Genomic DNA, 20103 nt, shown 5'->3' with positions numbered 1-20103 from the left:
ATACACTTCCAGTGACGTATTTTGGTATTTAAATTAATCATGTGACTCTATTAGTTTTTCTTTTTATGGAAGCCTTAAACCGTCATAAAATTCGCTGATTCGTGTGAATAACGTAATTTTTTGTAATATTTTAGGCAGTAAAAAATAAAAGAAAGCGCTGTTATTCCCCATCTGCACTTATCAGTGCTATTAGTCAATGAAAAAATATTTAAAATAAATAATGCAACACATTGTCTTCTAAAACTGCAAAAATTGTGAGAAAGCCGCTGACGAAAATTAAACAGGAACCATATAGAACAAGAAATTTATCACATCATAGTCTGAACAACCTGTACCTTATCTTTCATCAACTTATTACTGATTCACTCAACATTTCAGTTGATTAAATTTTAAACTCAGATGAGGAAGAACATAATTCGCAGATGAGTTTAAATGAGAAGGGTTGCGTCTGTAAGAATTTTTATTTACAGATGAGTGAAAATTAGAAGTGTAGAGTAGGTAAGAATTTTTGTGTAAAGTCTAGAAATTTGTATGAAATAATTTTTTTTTTTTTCAAATGATTACAATGTGACTTATTTTGACCTTGGAATCATCTCCAGGACTGTTCATCTGTTTGTAACTGTCATGGAAAAAAACACTATTTTTTTAAAATTGTCCATGCTGTGAATGAATGACATCTACAAAATATAATTGTAATTGAATTAAACATTTGCGAGTTTAGAGAAAAATTTTTTTACTCACTGAAACATATATTTTCCAAGCATTATTATAATCTGGTATTGATCTTAATACAATAAATATTAGTTATCTGTACATGATTAGAAATACTGTGGTTTCATTAATATTTGTTGAGGACCAATTTTCGAGAATTTCGTTGTTGAGCAGATCCACGAATTCAAATGTTCATTGAATCAAGAAACATGTTATTTTTTTTTTGTATACAAAATTCCTTTGTCCATGAAAGTACGTATCCTCCAAAATGCCTGTTTTACAAAGTCCACGAAAATTGATGCCAACGAAAATTAATGAAACCACAGTATTTCATATATTTTTACTGTAGAAAAGCTTTTCATTTTGATTATTGTCCTAGCTGTTCACCTTACTGTAGTAAAGAACTTTATCGATGAATCAAAGTATCGGTAACATATGACGCTCCATTTGATTGGTCAATTACGAATTACAGCATTCATTTTATTTATAGCTAGAAAATGCATATGACGACGATTCATGCCAGTTTATTGTCGGCAATTTCTATGCAATACATAGGGTTGAAAATTAAAAGTGTTTAAAATTCTTTGACTTAACTTGAAAATAATTATAACCGCTGTTATTGTTAAGACAATCGGAAACCCATGAGGCCAGGATACAAATAATAGGAATTTTTTCTTCCTGATGATTAACATTATGACGGGGTCCCATGGTACATGCACATGTATCGGTCTCATAGGGCAGCCCCCCCCCCATCCCCCGAAGACTGGCTCTAAAGTAGGATATCCCCTAATTCTGGCTCTAAAGTAGTATTTTCTCCCGGAGAACTGGATCTAAACCAGAATTTCTTCTACGGAAATCCAACACCAAAGTAAATTTTTCAGGGGGAAATCCTACACTGTGTAGCAGTTATGGAGTGAGATTTCCCCCCAGAGCCAATTACCCCCCCCCCATATATAAAATACAATTGCTGTACTTTTGTTTTGGAGGGCGAAGGGTGTTTCATCGTTACAAATGTCCTTTCTTTGAAATGGTGACCAGAAGTATTGAACATACGTACACGAAGAAGAAAAAATGAAAAATTTTAAATCTCATTTTTCTGTTGAACAATTTTTGATTAGATCAAATAAATCTTTGAAAAGAGGGTGGCCAAAGGTTTACTCTTTACGTTTAGAATTAGGGAGTGAAAGCTAGTCAATTGACCGATGGAGGAAAGTGGAGAAATTCTCCCCAAAAGTGCACAAAAAATATTGCGCTGTAAACTGCACCTCTTTTGCATTACAGGATCTTTAGCGTTATGGTCAAAGACAAATATATAAAACAATAAGGCCACAGATCTGCAGCTATGAAAGCCCTAGCTCCTACTATTCAAAAGTTATGGCTAAGGTAAAAGTGAGTATTTTTTGTAAAAGTAGGTCAAACTCCAAAGTTAATATCAAGAGGTCAAATTTGGTGTTACCCAAAGAAAGATCTTTTCACAAAAATTACATCTGTGAAATATGAGAAGCAAAGCCCCACCCTCTCAATAATTACTGTATATGTTAAAGGTCACAACAGACAGACGGAAAAACAGACAAACAGACAGCTAGACACACAGACAGACAGACAGAAAAAAAGACAGACAGAAAGGACAAAAACAGTATACCCCCGGGATCTCATGTTCTATCCGGGGGCATGAAAATCATAAAAAAAAACAAAATAATAATAATTATAACAATCGCTACAAAAAACCCATTTTACATTACAGTAGAAAATGTATAGAGGGGTATATTTTGTTGAATGATTATTTTCGGTTTTTCACACCGTTTACAGTAGCTTAGTCGGTAGAGTACTCGCTTTGTGATCTGGGGGTCGTGAGCTCGAATCTCTACGGAAGCCCATTTAGGACCTATCAAAAAATATTTTTGAATTCGTTATAACGATTTTTAGAATTCGTTTTAACGAATTTAATTTGTTATAACAGATTTTTAGAATTCGTTATAACGAATTCAATTTGTTATAACAGATTTTTAGAATTCGTTATAACGAATTTAATTTGTTATAACAGATTCATTGAATTCGTTATCACAAATTTGATTTGTTATTACAGATTTATTGAATTCGTTATAACGAATTTAATCTGTTATTACAGATTTGTTGAATTCGTTATAACGAATTTAATCTGTTATTACAGATTTGTATTCTTGAATTTATTATAACGATTTCAACAAATCTGTAATAACAGATTAAATTCGTTATAACGAATTCAATAAATCTGTAATAACAAATTAAATTCGTTATAACGAATTCAATGAATCTGTAAATACAAATTAAATTCGTTATAACGAATTCAATGAATCTGTTATAACAAATTGAATTCGTTATTACGAATTCTACAAATCTGTTATAACAAATTGAATTCGTTATAACGAATTCTAAAAATCTGTTATAGCAAATTAAATTCGTTATAACGAATTCTAAAAATCGTTATAACGAATTCAAAAATATTTTTTGATAGGTCCTAAATGGGCTTCCGTAAATCTCGGCTGTGACTGACCTAAGTCGACAAAAAATGGGTAGTAATTGTTCCTTCGCCATGCGCTCGGTACTTTGAAGTGAAAGTTGCAGGTCCTTCGGATGAGACATTAAAAACCGAGGCCACGTGTCAGTGGCAGGCGTTGGGCACGATAAAAATCCCTCACTTCTCAATGGCCCTAAGCGCCTAATAAAGGTCAGAATTTGAAGACCTTCACCGGCATACTGTGATATCTCCATATGAGTGAAAAATTCTCGAGATGGACGTTAAACAATATACAATCAATCGATCAATTACATGTATTAAGTTTTTCACGATTTTTTTTTTTTATATGGCTACATAATGTTTAAGAGTAATAAATATGATTTGTTGAAAAGTGACCAACAAAACCTAGGGTTGAAGAAAGGGAGGGGGTCCCGTCCACAAGTATCTGTAATATAAAGCACTGAAATGACCTACCTCACGAACAACAAATGACACTGTAACTTTATGTAGTATTTGGAAGTTCAGTAGTAGTGCTAGTTAATCTTAGTTCCCTACCATTTAAAGAGGAGGGGATTATAGTTTTTTTTTCTCCGTCCGTCTGTCTAGCTGTTCCTTTGTCTGTCAGTCTGTCCCGCAGTCAGTCTGGTTCTGTGCACTTTTTTTCTAAACAATTGCAGCTATTGAAGATGATTATTTGTGAATTTATCTTGATAAACTACAGCTCGAGTTTGAATTTCGTTTCGCTGCAATGATTTTAGGGAAGCAGTTTTCCACACTTTTTTCCCTAAAGAGTTGCAGATATTGAGGTGATTTTTGGTATGTAAATGGTTTATCAATATAACAATCTAGCTTCTTCTTCATTAGTACCACATGTAGTTGGTTTATAAATGGTTACATGTTTTCATTGGCTGAGAAGCTAACGTCGATTAATTTGGATTCTAATAAAATGTTTCGATTCGACGATTTCAAATCTGTTTCAAATATACTTATTATATTTCTCCACCCTTTTTAAAACCAACATTGAAAAATTTAGTCAGAATCCGCCGTTGTAAGGCAACTACTCTCATACTGTTGAATAAAATTTAATGAGATTTTCAGAATCTTTGTTGTATACTGCCATTTTGCATCTTCAATTTTACTTTTTGATCGGACACAGCTTTTGTGTTTCCCAAAGCAAAACTTGGGCACTGCAATTCTTACTTTAATATTGATTGTTACCAATCTCTTATCCGCAACTCCTATACCAATGAATAAAATTTAATGACACTATCAAATATCACTTATAACATAATGCAGACATGTAATACAAAAACAAACATTTACCTATTTCAAAAACTTTATATATTCTAAATTGATTGATTTATTGATTGATTGTTGTTTAACGTCCCTCTCGAGAATTTTTCACTCATATGGAGACGTCACCGTATGCAGGTGAATTGCTTCAAATTTAGACCTATACTCGGCACTCAGGGCCATTGAGCAGTGAGGGTTCTTTATCGTGCCAGCGCCTACCGTGACACGGGACCTACGTTTTTAAGGTCATATCTGAAAGACCCGTGACTTTCACTTTTGGTGCCGAGCGCTTGGCGAAGAAACAGTCACTACCTATTTTTGTACCCTGTTTGAAAAGTGGGGGATATTAATTTGGGTCTGTCCGTCCGTCCGTCTGTCTTTCTGTCTGTCTGTCTGTAACGCTTTCGTTTCCACACGATATCTCGAGAACCCTTTGAGCTTTCGCAATGAAATTTTGCATAACAACTCCCTATAGACTAAAAAAGACCCCTATTGATTTTGAGGTCAAAAGGTCAAAGGTCAAGGTCATAAATTCGCAAATTCTGTCTTTTATAACACTTTCGTTTCCGTGCGATATCTCGAGAACCCTTTCAACTTTTGCAATGAAATTTTACATAACAACTTCCTGTAGCTTAAGGAGGACCCCTATTGATTTTGAGGTCAAAAGGTCAAACTTCAAGGTCATAAATGTATACATTCTGTTTGTGTGTAGCACTATCGTTTTTGGGCGATATTTCAGAAGGATGTTGGGCTTTTGCAATGTAATTTTATACCAAAACTCCCTAGGACCTCTCTCACCCCTCTCAAAGTGCCCTGTCCCGTTTGTTTTATTAGTATTGATTGTATTACATGTCGCTACTTTTAGCACAGGGGCATGAGGAGAGTTGAAGGAGAGTTTACGTATAAAACAGGTTCTCGGCGGACTTTATATTCTTATTACATCTATTAGAACTGTTTAATAAAGTTTAAATTAGACACTATGCATTGTATTAAATTTTGACAATATATCGAACGTGAATATATACATGTATGTGACTTAATGTTTGTATATAATTTTCGCCGAGTTTACGCGGCTCCTTGGTCTAGTGGTATGTCTCTGGCTTCACATGTAAGAGGGCCAGGTTTTTTAACCCGGAAAATCCAATCTTTTTTTTCCGAAATACTTTTTTTTAACTAATTGATAGTATTCAGCATGTGAAATGAAAAATTTATGATGTCTGGCTAGTACAAACTCATAAAATCATCATTACAGTGTGATAAATATTCCATATTAAAAGAATGATCTACACACATAATAAAGAATAATCAATCAAACTTTTCTATCCATATTGGCATATTTTATTTGCTTCAGTATACATCATAATTCTTCAAATTCAATCAAGAGGGTCCGAGCAACCACCCCCATCCCCGTGCGCATGGTTTTCTTTTTCCCTAAAAGGGGAACACAAATTCTCTGAATTAGCTTGTTACGTCTTAGGTTTGACGCGGCGCCGCGAATGAGAATCGAACACGGGCCTCCCGATCACTTTCTAAATTAAGGACATTAGAAATTAAGAACTTTCAAAAAGATTGATTGATTTGACCTTGGTCTGCTCAGAAATCTAAATAGAATTAACGTTGCTAATGAACGGCATTTCATGGTCCTGACCCAATGTCATGTCATTTAAGTTCAAAGTCACTGAAAGATAAATGTAATTGCGAAATTCATGAAGAACATTAACTGTCTGATTAAATATCCCACAGATTTCGAACAACTCTACTCTGAATATAATTATTATATCCCCCGCTTGAAAAGCGGGAGGGTAGATAGAAATCGGGATGTCTTTCCGTCCGTCTATCTGTTCGTCAGTCTGTTTGTTACGATTTGGGGTACCCATCTCTTATCCGCATCTCCGCTCATACCACTGGATGAAATTCGATGTAACAGAATTTTTATTACATATGATGCCATTGTGCACCTCCTATATTTCATCTTGATCTGATACATATTTTAGGTTTCCCACAACAAAACATGGACGCTCCTATTATATTCATATGGGAGGCAGGGGGGCAGGGGTATTATTTAGTGAGCTTATTGCTCACAGTACCTCTAGTTTTCCTGGATATGTTTTTATATTTTTCATTCATACACAACAAGATTGCCACTTTTCCTAAGGATTAAGAATGAAACTAATATTTGTGAATGTGCAAGGTTGTGTCAATCACACCCATCCATAAATTTTAAATTTTAATAACATTTAGATGAAATGAGATTTATTTAATATATATTCTTGTGAAATTCCATTACAATATATTAGTCGTGATATTATACAGAAAATATTAACTTCAAATCTGTGTCTATGTAGCTTTAAACTATAGCATTGTTTGAATTTGTTTTTTGGCAAGGTGAGTCTTTTTTTAGATAAACAATATTGACTTTTCAAAAAAAGATTGAAGAAAAAACACAGAAGCAGAAACAAAATACTTTCAGAGAAATATATTGATATATAATATGGAAGCATGAACAAAGAAAAATTCTTTACTTTCGCAGCTAAGTTAAGGGCATCCATAAGAAATATGCCTTACAATAAACCAAGAAAATTAATATAATGTTGATATCTATTTTATTGCCACGGGTATTATTTTAATGGGAATTGTATTAATGCATAAGTTAGTATGGTGTCTCAACAGAGTTTGGCCAAAGCGAATTCGTATACATGATCTGTTGAAATTGAAATGGTTAAAATTAGAAAAAAAATATGCACAAATATTAAGATTGTAAAAGTTCAACGATATACGGATAATTTTACACTAAAAATGGATAGTATTTTCTTTAGGACAAATTTCTAAACCCGGAAAGTGCTGGGAGCAACTTCCACATGCCCGGGAATTATATAAAATTTAGCTGTCTTTTGATACACATTTAACACATTAACTGGGAGGATACATGTGTTGATACAGATCTGTTATATCTGCATATACTGCATATATTATAGATAAGTTAAACGCATGTAAATTAAGTAAGCCAACAGATTCAAATTTACAATACTAAGTGTAAAATTTTGTTTAAAAAGATAGCTTTTCGACTGATGACGCATTTGTAAAAAGTAAAATTCAATAAACAATTAAACATTTTCTTGATGACATTTTGACAGTTCGATTTTTGAAATTCTGTTTGTGAAGGCTACATCGTAATCAGATTCTACAATAGTCTCCTTCTTTTCTTCTTGACAAGGGATGTCATATGTTGGAGGAAGGTGAAGAGAGTAATGGAATATATCAGATCTCTCTATTTTTCTGGACTTTGACTGATGAAGTTCGTCATAATCTCGGTCTTTTATGGTACAGTTGGGTCTCTCTTGATCCTTGACGACCTCGGTGGTCTCAATATAACTTGGATTTGAGTGCCCAAGATGACGAATATCATCTTTTGTATAGTGTTTGTTTTGTCTCTGAAATGGGAAATACTGTCTATGCATATTGTTAATATTATATATAAAATGAATTTAATTCTAAAAATCTTCTAATCCAGTGTAGAAAATTGATTGATAAATTCTTGTTTCACAGTTGTCTATATATTGATACGTTAACGGTTTCCAAACAAAACTATTACAATTAAATTATTTCCAAAGCATTTTCAATACCTTCTACAGAGAATCAAAAAGATGATAATTCCTGTTCCAACGACAAACGCAGCTGTTGCTGGACCGATGATTAATCTGATATCTAAATCTAAAAGTTTAAGCTTCGTATTAGTAATTAAAACGGTACCTATTATTAATTGGAACATAAACAGTCATGTACATGTGTAATTTTTGAGACCTTGTTGATTATTTTAGTTACAAAGTTTAAAAAATATATTACTTCCAAGGTATGCATTTCGTCTTTTCATACTTACTTCACTCACCTGGAGGTTCAATGTCAGGAATTGGTATAGATAACTGTAAATAAATGCATGTATACAGGATGAAATCCCTTTAAATGTGCTTCAAAAGAAGACGGCACGGTTTGAAATGTGCCCTTTAACAGGTTGGGCACAGTTCCTTTTTCGGAAGTATTACTATAAACGGGAATTATTCCTCTTTTCAGTAATAAAAACATAACTGTATTCAAGAATTTTCACTCGTTTATTCTATTCTCGTTTTTGCTTTGAATAAAAGATACAGTACGGGAATATTTTCACATCCTCTAAATATTTATTGTCTACTAAGTGTTTGCTCAAAACAGCAGTATATATTGCTGCAAAAAGCTGAAAAAGAGTGATGAATTTCTATGACATAGATTTCTTATGGAAGCTTACATGTGTTAAAATTGTGAGATTGAATACGTTCAGCACTTGCTAGCTCGTTCATGAAATTTTTCGTTCTAATTAAATTTTTTCCATTTCTTTAGATAACATCGTAAAAATAAGTTAAAATACCACTGCTTCTTTTACAGATAAAAATAATCATTTGAAATATTAAATGTCAAATGTGAGTCTTTTAAAATATTTGTATATTCCCTGGTTAATTCAGCTTTTTAAGAAAATAATTAAGAAGGTTCCCAAATGCAAAAGAAAATTTCTTTGCTATTCACTGCTACCGCTCACGGTAGCCTAGTGGTAGAGCGTTAGCTTCATGATCAGGAGGCCCGGGTTCGATTCTTTTTTCGCTGCGCCACGTCATACCTAAGACGTAAACATAGGTAGTAACTGTTAATCTGACATGTCCTTAGCAATTGATATCTTTTAAATGAAATGATGTATTACATTTAACTTAGTTTAAATACCAATTATTACAATTATGGCTGTATATATTATAAAATGTATAAGTATTTAATACCCCAATTTTGCCCCGGCTCCGTGACCCCATTCCTTTGATAATTTTGATAACAAATTTATGTTCCATTTTTTTCTTCAAATCAAATTGGTTATCATTTGACATTTCTTGTAAATCTTTTGTATGATTGCCGTACTTCTTGTAAATCATAATTTGCGTTTGAAACAATTCATGTAATTTTTTGGTACATGTACTTCCTTGTAAACTGCAGTCATGAACTTTGCTTACTTTTACAGCATATATAGTTGAATTTATATTCATACAATATTCTTGACACAAACCTATTGAAGCGTCTTTCTTCATGTCAAATATTTGAAGAGTATTGTTTAAAACATTATTGTCTTCATAGCAACCGACAGTTTTTGAATTAAATAGTTATAACAGAAAAGTAATTTAATTAGTGCGTAGGAGGCATATTTAACTAAACAATTTTATCTTCTAAATTGATTTGTTTTGCCTAAAATGTTCATCATTTGGGAATATCTAATGTGTTTTCCCGTCCAGTAAAAGTCTGCACTTGCAGATGATATAGTTGTGAGTTGTTTTCCTTCATATCGACATTTTTCTTGGGCACTAAACCAATCACTGGCGTTACCCTCTGAAAAAGTACCTATTGAAGAGAATTGAAAAAAAAAATTAGCTTGAAAGAAACATCTGTTTAAACGTTTGACATGATTTTAGCTAATCAAAAGCAGGTATATGTTACAATCAATTATCACCAATTAAGGTTTTGAATACTGTAAATCTCTTTTTATTCGCGAGAACTTTATTTTCGCGTAATTACGCGAGACAGCGTGCTCGCGAAAATTTAATTCTCGCGTATAATAGCATTCCTTAAGATTATATAGAACAATAACCACAATTCGTGAAAATTTTGTCTCCCTTGTCAAGATTCAATGACTACCTCGCGAAAATAAGGTGTCGCGAAAATTTAGTGATCTACAGTACATAATATTTAAGAAAAAAACCAACATGAGTATATCTTAAAAAGTTTATTTTAAAAACAATAGATAATTTTTAAAGAAGTTGAACCATGCACAAGAGTTACATGTATACAATACATTTAAGCATTCCTTGTTACAATACAATTAAGTATTCATTGTTTAAAACAGCATTTAGCTGATTTCTGAAGAAAAAATGTGTTGTGTATCCTTAAATGCTTTTGTACCAAGGCAAAGTCTATTAGACTATCGGTATAAAACACACAATTCATCTCGTTATATGTACCGTAAAAAAGAGTAGAAAAGATATCATTTTGCAGTTCCATTCCATGGCTGATTCAAGCCTTTGAAATCCAAAGATATCAACCTTTCCACAATGTCCTGTAAAAAATTTATTTCTTTACTAAAATTGTCTGACGTACATGTACATGAACAGAAATATTATATAATAGAAACAAAAAGAAATACATTTGTAACTCTGTATATACAAAGGTTGATTCTCTATAGGGCCAGTATCCGGCCGAAGATAGAATTACTTTAAAATATTATTTTATACAAATCATAGAGATAATATAGAGAAAAAATATAAAACACAGATAATGCGTAAATGTTTCAGCCGTGGGGTAAATTCGTTACATGGTGTTTTAGTGACAGGGTACGGGATGATACTTGGTCAGAATAGTTCTAACCTGCTCGGCTCCGCTTTGCAAGGTGTGAAATTTACTAACTAGGTATCATCCCGTACCCTGTCACTAAAAGAATATGTAACAAATAATACCTGGTTAGTGAATTTCATACCTGGCGAGGTATATCCTACGAAAGGCCATTAATTAGGACTTATCAAAAATAATTTTGAATTCATTTGAACGAATTGTCGAATTTGTAAAAACGAATTTAATTTGTTTTAACTACTTCTTTGAATTCGATATAACGATTTTAATCTGTTACATAACAAATTGTTGAAATTCTAAAATTAGTTACAACAGATTAAAATCGATATAACAATTTCTTGAACTTATCATTACAAATTAAATTCGTTTAAACGAATTCTAAAATTTGTTATTATTAGAAGTAAAATTCGTTTATACAAATTCAACAATCATGGCCTTTGTGTGATTTCTATATAACAATATGTCGAATTCGTTTTAGCGAATTTAATTCGCTATTTCAAATTTAAAAATTCATTTAAATGAATGCAATTCGTTATAACAAGTTTTAGAAATTGTTCAAACGAGTTTAATACGTATAAACAGTTTTTTGGAAAAGTAATAACGAATTAAAGAAATTTGTTTGACAGATTAAATCATTATTACAAGGAACTCAAAGAAATTGTTGTAACGAATCAAATTCGATCGTTATTACAAATTTGGCAATTCCTTACATGTATATTGAGTGCAAATATATGTTTGATAGATCCTAAAAGGGTTTCCTTTCTCATCTTGTCACTAAAAATCTATTTGACGAATTTTTCCCACCGATGAAACATTTACGTATTATCTGTGGTTGATCAATGTTTAACCTGCTACATGCTTAATCACAGTTAAACGTGGTGTTAGTTACGTAATAGATACCACGTGTATTTATATACAATTGACTGAGTATAAGTAATCAACCTCCATCACGTGACAGACTTCAACCATTTGTAAGCTGGGATTTTGTCGAAAAATCAAAAGAGGTAAGAAAGTTAATCCCCCATTTGCCCCGTTCCTAACGAAACTACATATATACATATATAGATTTTTTTTATAACAGTTCATTCCACTTTGCATATCAGAAGTTTGAGCATATCTATAGACTACATTGTGTACAATATGGGCCCTAATGTTTTAATGCTCCTTTCGCACTCTTGAAACTGAATGATAAATTCAGTCTTCTTCCAAGTGCAGACCCCAGTGCAGACCCCAGTGCAGATCCCAGTGCAGATCCCACTGTGGGACGTGGAGATCGGTCCTTTGGATGAGACCGTATAAACCGAGGTCCCGTGTCACAGTAGGTGCTGGCACGAAAAAGATCCATCTCTGCTCATTGGCCCTAAGTGCCGAGTATAGAACAGAATTTGCAGCTCTCCACCGGCAAATGGCGGCGTTTCCATAAGAGTGAAATATTCTCGAGAGAGACTTTAAACAACATACAATCAATCAATCAATCAATCAGTACCGCGTCATAATCTATGCTGCTTTACTCATGGAGTGACTTTTCTTATCCTTAGTCTTTAGTATTAAAAGTAAATTTCATGGGTCGTTTCGATATTACCTTAAAAAGAGGTCCTGTTCCGAATTGGTCAATAATAAAACTATGCATAAATCAAAATTCTGACGCTTGACTTTAACCTTTATCTGGATGAAAAATTCAAAAATTGGGTAAAGCAACATTCATTTATCAGTCAAATACATGTACCGTGTATGACATTTAGGAACACCTCTCCTCCTTCCCAGTTTATTTTCTAAGAGGAATGCTGTTCTCGTATCTTATACAATGTATCTATGCTATAAAAGAAGTGTGATGAATAGATTGAGTCCTCTTAAATAAGACACAATTCAGACAAAGTCAACGGGGATTCCCTTGGGACCGCTTTGGCACTGCTCTGGTACAAAATATATGGACCCTATGTCACTCGTACGTATCCTTCTAAATGATGGAGGCGAGAATTTCTGTTATTACACAATCTTATCAGTACATGTAATTCCCTATCTATAAAAGTTCCTTGTATACCAACAGAAAATAAGTCTATAAAAAAAGACAGGAAATGCATTTTCACGTTACATTAAAAATAGTTTTTATCATTTCCACAACATATATGAAATACTCATAAGGAAATAAATAGAATATAATTATAGTGTTCGTTTTCTCTATATATTTCAACTTAACCCCGGTACAAAATATTTTCTTATAAATTCAATTTACAAATTTGAGGGCATTTTCCACTAAATATCGTCATCTTTATTTAAACAAAGCCGTCCTACTTTTTTCCAAGCAAGATTAATCACCTACGCCAGGCTATTTTATACACATATTATAAATTCTACATATGTCCTCTGGTACAAAACCGGTTAATATCATAAATTTTCAATTAATTTTGAACATGCTGACTTTAAAGTAATGTAGTAAAGAAGTAGTTAATAAAGAAGTAAGTAACAAAGCATAGTTATCTATCATATTCTGACATATACGATTAAAAAAAAATAATAAACACGCTTTTTATACTTTTTTTAAACACGTTTTATTTAGATTGAAATAAAGTGACTAGTTTATGATACTCTCGGAATTTTTACAGGTCACGTTTGCAGTGAGTGGACGTTCATATTCAACTATGACGTCATACATTTGTAGTTTAGAAGACGTGAAGACACGGAGTACACTGCGATAGTCTTTGAAAGCCTAATTGCATACCTGAGTATTAACTATATAGTTACATTCATTCATATGTCAACTCGATATATCCTAGTGAACTTAATAAAAGACATCAATGAATCTGACACATCTGTTTAATATTTCATATGGTATCTAAAAATACGTCAGTGGTACATGTAACCAAACAAGAGGACTTTATGGTAAACGTGATTACTACAACTTGCCCATTGCCAATTTCCCCTACTTTTGTAGGAATGCACTCTTTGAGACCCTTGTCACCTGATATTCGGTTCGCAGCATTGTTAAGGCTTGAATAAGGAGGCGGGTCCTATTTTATACGGTAAATGTTAACTGTGACGTCACACAAAAATAAGTACAATTTGTATTCCTCATAATACTAGAAAATCAAATAATTTGCAATTTTAAACTGTATTTGCATAATAAACAACATCAAAACCTTTCAATGCATTTAAAACAGTTGCTAGTTAAATCTCACACAACAATTTATAAACAAATCACTGATCGCAACAAACTTGTCAAAATGACGTCATTTTCGGAAAAAACGACGTATTTTATGTGCTGTGAAAAGCAGATCAAGTCTATTTTCTACACTGTAAAATGCATTTTATTAATAAACAGTAAATTTTTGATAGGCTATTAATATCAATGTAAAACCTTTGTTTAGTGCGATTATATTATGATAAGCGAGAGACTGTATGTAATTAGTTTTGCCATGTTTATGTGTACAGGTTTGACATGTTTACCATCGAGGTGGCTTATTAAATTGCCTTTTCGAAAGGGCATACACTTAATAGATGTTAGCAATTTTTTTAATATAAGTAAAGGATGGTTTCCTTAACTTGAAAAGTGCTGCTGCTTTCCTTAAATCGAGAGTGTGACTTAATACGGACATAAAACACTTGGTAAAGGTCATTCATATTTCGACATGGGCATATTTACCTCAATTTTTTACAAATAAAATGCGAATTCTATATAAAGCAACAGCACTTTCCATAAAGTACAAAGTATGCAGAAACAAATGGTATAACTCAATTTTTTTTTAATTTCCAGTAGGGTATGCCCTCGCAATATTGAAATTTGTTTATGACCTCCATTCAGTACACATACTATGCATTTATCACGTGACTGTCCATTGATGGGAGCAAACTTAGTTTGACACAGAGTGGAGTATACTATGTTTTTTCAGTTAGTACTGAAGTTATGCATTAATAAAGCGACCTTATAAAAATAAATTCATTTTTAAAAAAGTCCCGTTTTTTGCACGTCTATATTCTATTGATTTCCTTATAGTAAGCCTTAACAGTGCTGAGTTTTGAGATGGTTTATGCAAAACTCAAGAGCATGGATTGGTCAACATACGAGAATTTTTTTAAGACAAGGGAAGCTATTGACAAACATGTTTATAAAATAAATACAGTCTCTTTTAAGACATTGTCAGCAAATTCATTTAGTCTTTTACTTTTTCAAACTAATTGTTGGGCCCTTACAACAACATTGAATTATGTATGATTTTTTTTTTTCATTTGCCGGATCATATTTTTGAACACACGGCGGGCCTGACCAGTCAATGCCACCTGACCCCATTTTGGATGCATTTTAGAAGTCCTTGCTTGCTCTGCTTTAAGTTTGCATCGTTTCAGTAAATTATGAGCTTGATTACCGTTCTTTTGGTCCAAACTTTATTACAAGTAATCAATTCAAAAATATTCAAAATCATGCAACACATTGTCTTCTAAAACTGCAAAATTGTGAGCAAACCGCTGACCAAAATAAAACAGGAACCATAAAGAACAAGAAATTTATCACATCATAGTCTCAACAACCCGGACCTTATTTTTCATCTGATTCACTCAACATTTCATTTGATTAAATTTTAAACTCAGATGAGGAAGAACATAATTCGCAGATGAGTGAAAATCAGAAGGGTTGCGTCTGTAACAATTTTTATTTACAGATGAGTAAAAATTAGAAGTGTTAAGTAGGTAAGAATTTTTGTGTAAAGTCGAGAAATTTGTATGACTTTTTTTTTTCAAATGGATAAAATTTAAGTCATTTTGACCTTGAGTTGAAAATCTTTGACTTAACCCCGGTACAAATACCCGGTTCAACCCCGGTTGAAAATAATCAAAACCGCGGTTATTGTTAGACTATCGGAAACCCATGACGCCAGGATACAAATAATAGGATGTTTTTCTTCCTGATGATTAACATCATGACGGGGTCTCACGGTACATGTACCGGTCACATGGGGCAGGCTCTTTTCCCCCAGACGACTGGCTCTAGAGTAGGATTTCCTCCCTAGAGGATCTAGAGCTGGATCTAGAACAGAATTTCTTCTAATGAAATCCCACAACAGGATCAATTTTTTGAGGGAAAATCCTACTCTGTGTAGCAGTTATAAAGTGCGATTTCACCCAGAGCCAATTAACCCCCCCCCCCGTGAGAAATCGTACTTTTGTTTTAAAGGGCGAAGGGCGATTCATTGTTACAAGTGTCCCATCTTTAAAATGGTGACCAGATGTATTCAACATACGTACACGAAGAATAAAAATGAAAAATCTAAAATCTCATTTTTCTGTTAAACTTATTTTGTTAAGATCAAATAAATCTAGTATGAAACCAGGGGGACTATAGGTTTACTCTTTACGTCTAGAATTAAGGAGTGAAAGTTAGTCAATTGACTGATGCTGGAAAGTGGAGGAATTCTCCCAAAAGTGCGCCGTCAATTGCACCTTTTTACATTACGGGATCTGTAGCGTCATGGTCAAAGACAAATATATAAAACCATAACATTACAGATCTGCAGCTATTAAAGGCCTAAATCCTACTGTTCAAAAGTTATGGCTAAGGTTTAAGTATTTTTTGTAAAACTCAAAAGTTAAGGTCGGGGGGGGGGGGGGGGGGGGGAGGGCAAATTTGGTGTTACTCAACGAAAGGTCTTTTCACAAAATTACACATGGGAAATATGAGAACCCAAGTCCCACCCTCTCAATAATTATGGTATAGGTTAAAGGTGACAACGGACAGACAGAAAAACAGACAAACAGACAACTAGACACACAGACAGACAGTAAGGACAAAAACAGTATACCCCCGGGATCTCAATTTCTCCCCGAAGGCATAAAAATAAAAAAAAAAATATCACTTCAAAAACTCCATTTTACATTATAAGAGAAATTGTATATAGGAGTATATTTTGTTGAACGATTATTTTACGTTTTTCACACCGTCTCAGTAGCTTAGTCGATAGAGTGCTTGCTTTGTGATCTGGAGTTCGTGAGTTCAAATCTCGGCTGCGACTGACCTAAGTCGACAAAAAATGGGTAGCAACTGTTCCTTCGCGATGCGCTCGGCACTTTGAAGTGAAGGTTGCGGGTCCTTCGGATGAGACCTTAAAAACTGCGCCCCCCCCCCCCCTTGTCAGCGGCAGGCGTTTGCACGATAAATATCCTTCACTGCTCAATGGCCCTGAATGACGAGTAAAATTCAGAATCTGAAGTCCTTCACCGGCATACGGTGATGTCTCCATATGAGTGAAAAGTTCTCGAGAGGGACGTTAAACAATATACAATCAATCGACCAATTATTAAGTTTTTCACGATTTTTTTTCATATGGCTGCATTATGTTTAAGCGTAATAATTATGATTTGTGGAAAAGATACCAACAAAACCCAAGGTTGAAAAAGGGAGGGGTGTCCCGTCCACAAGTATCCGTAATATAAAGCACTAAAATGACCTACCTCATGAACAACAAATGACACTGTAACTTTATGTAGTACAGTGTATTTGGAAGCTCAGTAGTAGTGCTAGTTGTTCTTAGTACCCTAACATTTCAACAATGGGAGATTATAGGTTTTCTTTGCTTCTGTCCGTCCGTCTGTCTCGCTGTTCCTTTTTCTCTCAGTCTGTCCCACAGCCAGTCTGGTTTTGTACACCTTTTTTCTAAACGATTGCAGCTATTGAAGATGATTATATGTGAATGTATCTTTATAAACTACAGCTGAAGTTCGAATTTCGTTTCACTGCAATGATTTTAGGGAAACAGTTTTCCACGCCTTTTTTCTCCTAAACGATTGCAGATACTGAGGTGAAATTTGGTATGTAAATGTTTTATATATATATATATATATATATATATAACAATCTAGCTTTTTCTTCATTAGGCCTATTACTAGATTGGTTTATAAATGGTTACATGTTTTCATTGGCTGAGGTGCTAACGTCGATTAATTTGGACACTAATAAAATGTTTTGATTCGACTATTTTAAATCTGTTTTACAAATATTTATGCTATTTCTCCACCCTTTTAAAAACCAACTCATAACATTTAGTCAGAATCCGCCGTTGGAAAAGATCTATTATGTTATCTATTGTATTCCACATACGCAGATATGCTAGCCGCCTTGGCAGCTCAGTTGCGTGATCGGAAGGTCACGTGTTCCAATGAATCATATGGGGACAACAAACAGTATTCGAGATCAAAAGTCCTTTAAACAATACAAAATAGGAGCAGAGCAAACATAGACATCCGAAACATCAGAAGTTGGATAAGTTGCCAATCACAATACTTTATTGCAACTTTTCTACGTCATATTTAGTAAGTTGTCTGTATGTACATGTAGTTCGATAGAATGTATTCTGGAAGTGCCTGAATTGTATTCAGTGAATTAATAGTTTACAATAATCCTCCAATATTGATTAAATTAATACACTAATTTTCTTTGTATCATGAAAAAATGGTTAGGACTTTGTCATATTCGCCACTTTGTTCTACATGTACATTTGTATTAATGTGTCCATACTCAGATCTAGGGGAAATTCCAGCGTGGTCGTATGTATCATCGATGTTTTCTTTATTTTTCCTAATTCCGTAACTTCCATATTCTATACCAAAAGTCGCATGGTCATATGTCTTTTCTTCTTTCATTTCCCTTCTATCGTTGTCTTGCAGATGATCATACGTTCCTTCCTGTGTTTCCGTATAAGGATTAGATATGTCTCCTTCAATGTCAGCGACATTTTTAGACAAATTTGATGTAGCTTCGAGTACAAAATAATTCATGTCCGTACAACTTTTGGCATTCTGCTGCGCATTATTTATGTATTTAACCTTTGATCTTTGGAATATGCCTCTTATTGTTTTGAGCTTTGTTTTTCTGCTTCTGTAACAAACAATGAAAGAAAACACATGATAGATTAAAACAGTTCAAAATGTTTCACATAATATTGTTTTAGAAAGGTGAGTATTCAGAGGTTAAGTATTTTAATCGAATAAGAAAAATTAGACAATTTACCGTAAGTATATGAAAATGATAATTCCAAAGCTCAGAACGAAGATACTCAACACGGAAGCAATGATGCTAGCATAAGTACTTGAATCTGAAACTAAAAGTATTTTCAGTGTATCTATTTTTTGTTTAATTTTTAAGACTGAAAAGACACCGGTTTTATCTTCATTAAGAAACAGTCTTCTTAAAATAAAGTGAAGATCTATGCTCTTAGTCAACCTTTAAAAAAACTGATGTTCGCCCGCTCGACAGATCATAAAGCATCATAACGAGACTGTATGTATAACCCAAAGTAAGTCCTTTAATTTTTTTCGAAAAAAAAATATTTGTTAAGGATTTAAACAGCCATTGTGCTGCCGCGTGATTTACACATATTAGTTGGTTGTTTTTTTTTTAAAGATGAATAAATCATATCTTAGTTTATCAGCTTTCAGTCAGACATATTGTTACAAGATGTGCATACAGCTGTCGACTATCTTCAAGAAATGTTTTATTTACCTTTTGGAGAAAATGAGTCAAGAATCATTGTAGTAAAATCAAGTGGTTCATCAAATGTCGTTTTCAAATTATCATTATCTGGAGTGTGGCTGTCTGTTGTACTTAGTGTAGTTACTTCAATTTGCAGTTCCTTAAAAATTATTTGAGAACTTGAATAATTATGCTTTTTATGTTCACCTGTAGGCAATATATGATGTTGATATACAGACCCTAAACCGTGCTACTACACCACTGGAACTGTACGGTTCGGTACGCTTTGTGAACGGAACGGTACGCTTTGTGAACGGAACGGTTCGTTTTGTGAACGGTACGGTACGCTTTGTGCACGGAACGGTTCGCTTTGTGCACGGAACGGTACGCTTTGTGCACGGAACGGTTCGCTTTGTGCACGGAACGGTACGCTTTGTGGACGGTACGTTTCGTTTCTTGCACGGAACGGTTCGTTTTGTGAACGGTAGGCTTTGGGAAACGGTATGCAAATGAAGTGGGCGGAGCCTTATAGCTTTAATTCTTGATTGGCTGCTAAAAATCAATTCATTTTAAATGATTTCTGAAGTACTTAATGCACGTATATAATTATATTTCCGCTATTAACAAATTAATTTCTCTGTTTTAATATAAACATAAATTTACACTACAGCGGTGATGAAGGAAAAATGAAAAAAAAATGAGAGGAAGAAAAAACATCATCCCACCGATGACTTTG

This window comes from Saccostrea cucullata, unplaced genomic scaffold, assembly GCF_032062105.1.
Source record: "Saccostrea cucullata isolate Sc308-1 unplaced genomic scaffold, CSIRO_AGI_Scuc_v1 ctg8834, whole genome shotgun sequence".
NCBI lineage: Eukaryota > Metazoa > Mollusca > Bivalvia > Ostreida > Ostreidae > Saccostrea > Saccostrea cuccullata.
Note: the sequence above shows the minus strand (reverse complement) of the source record.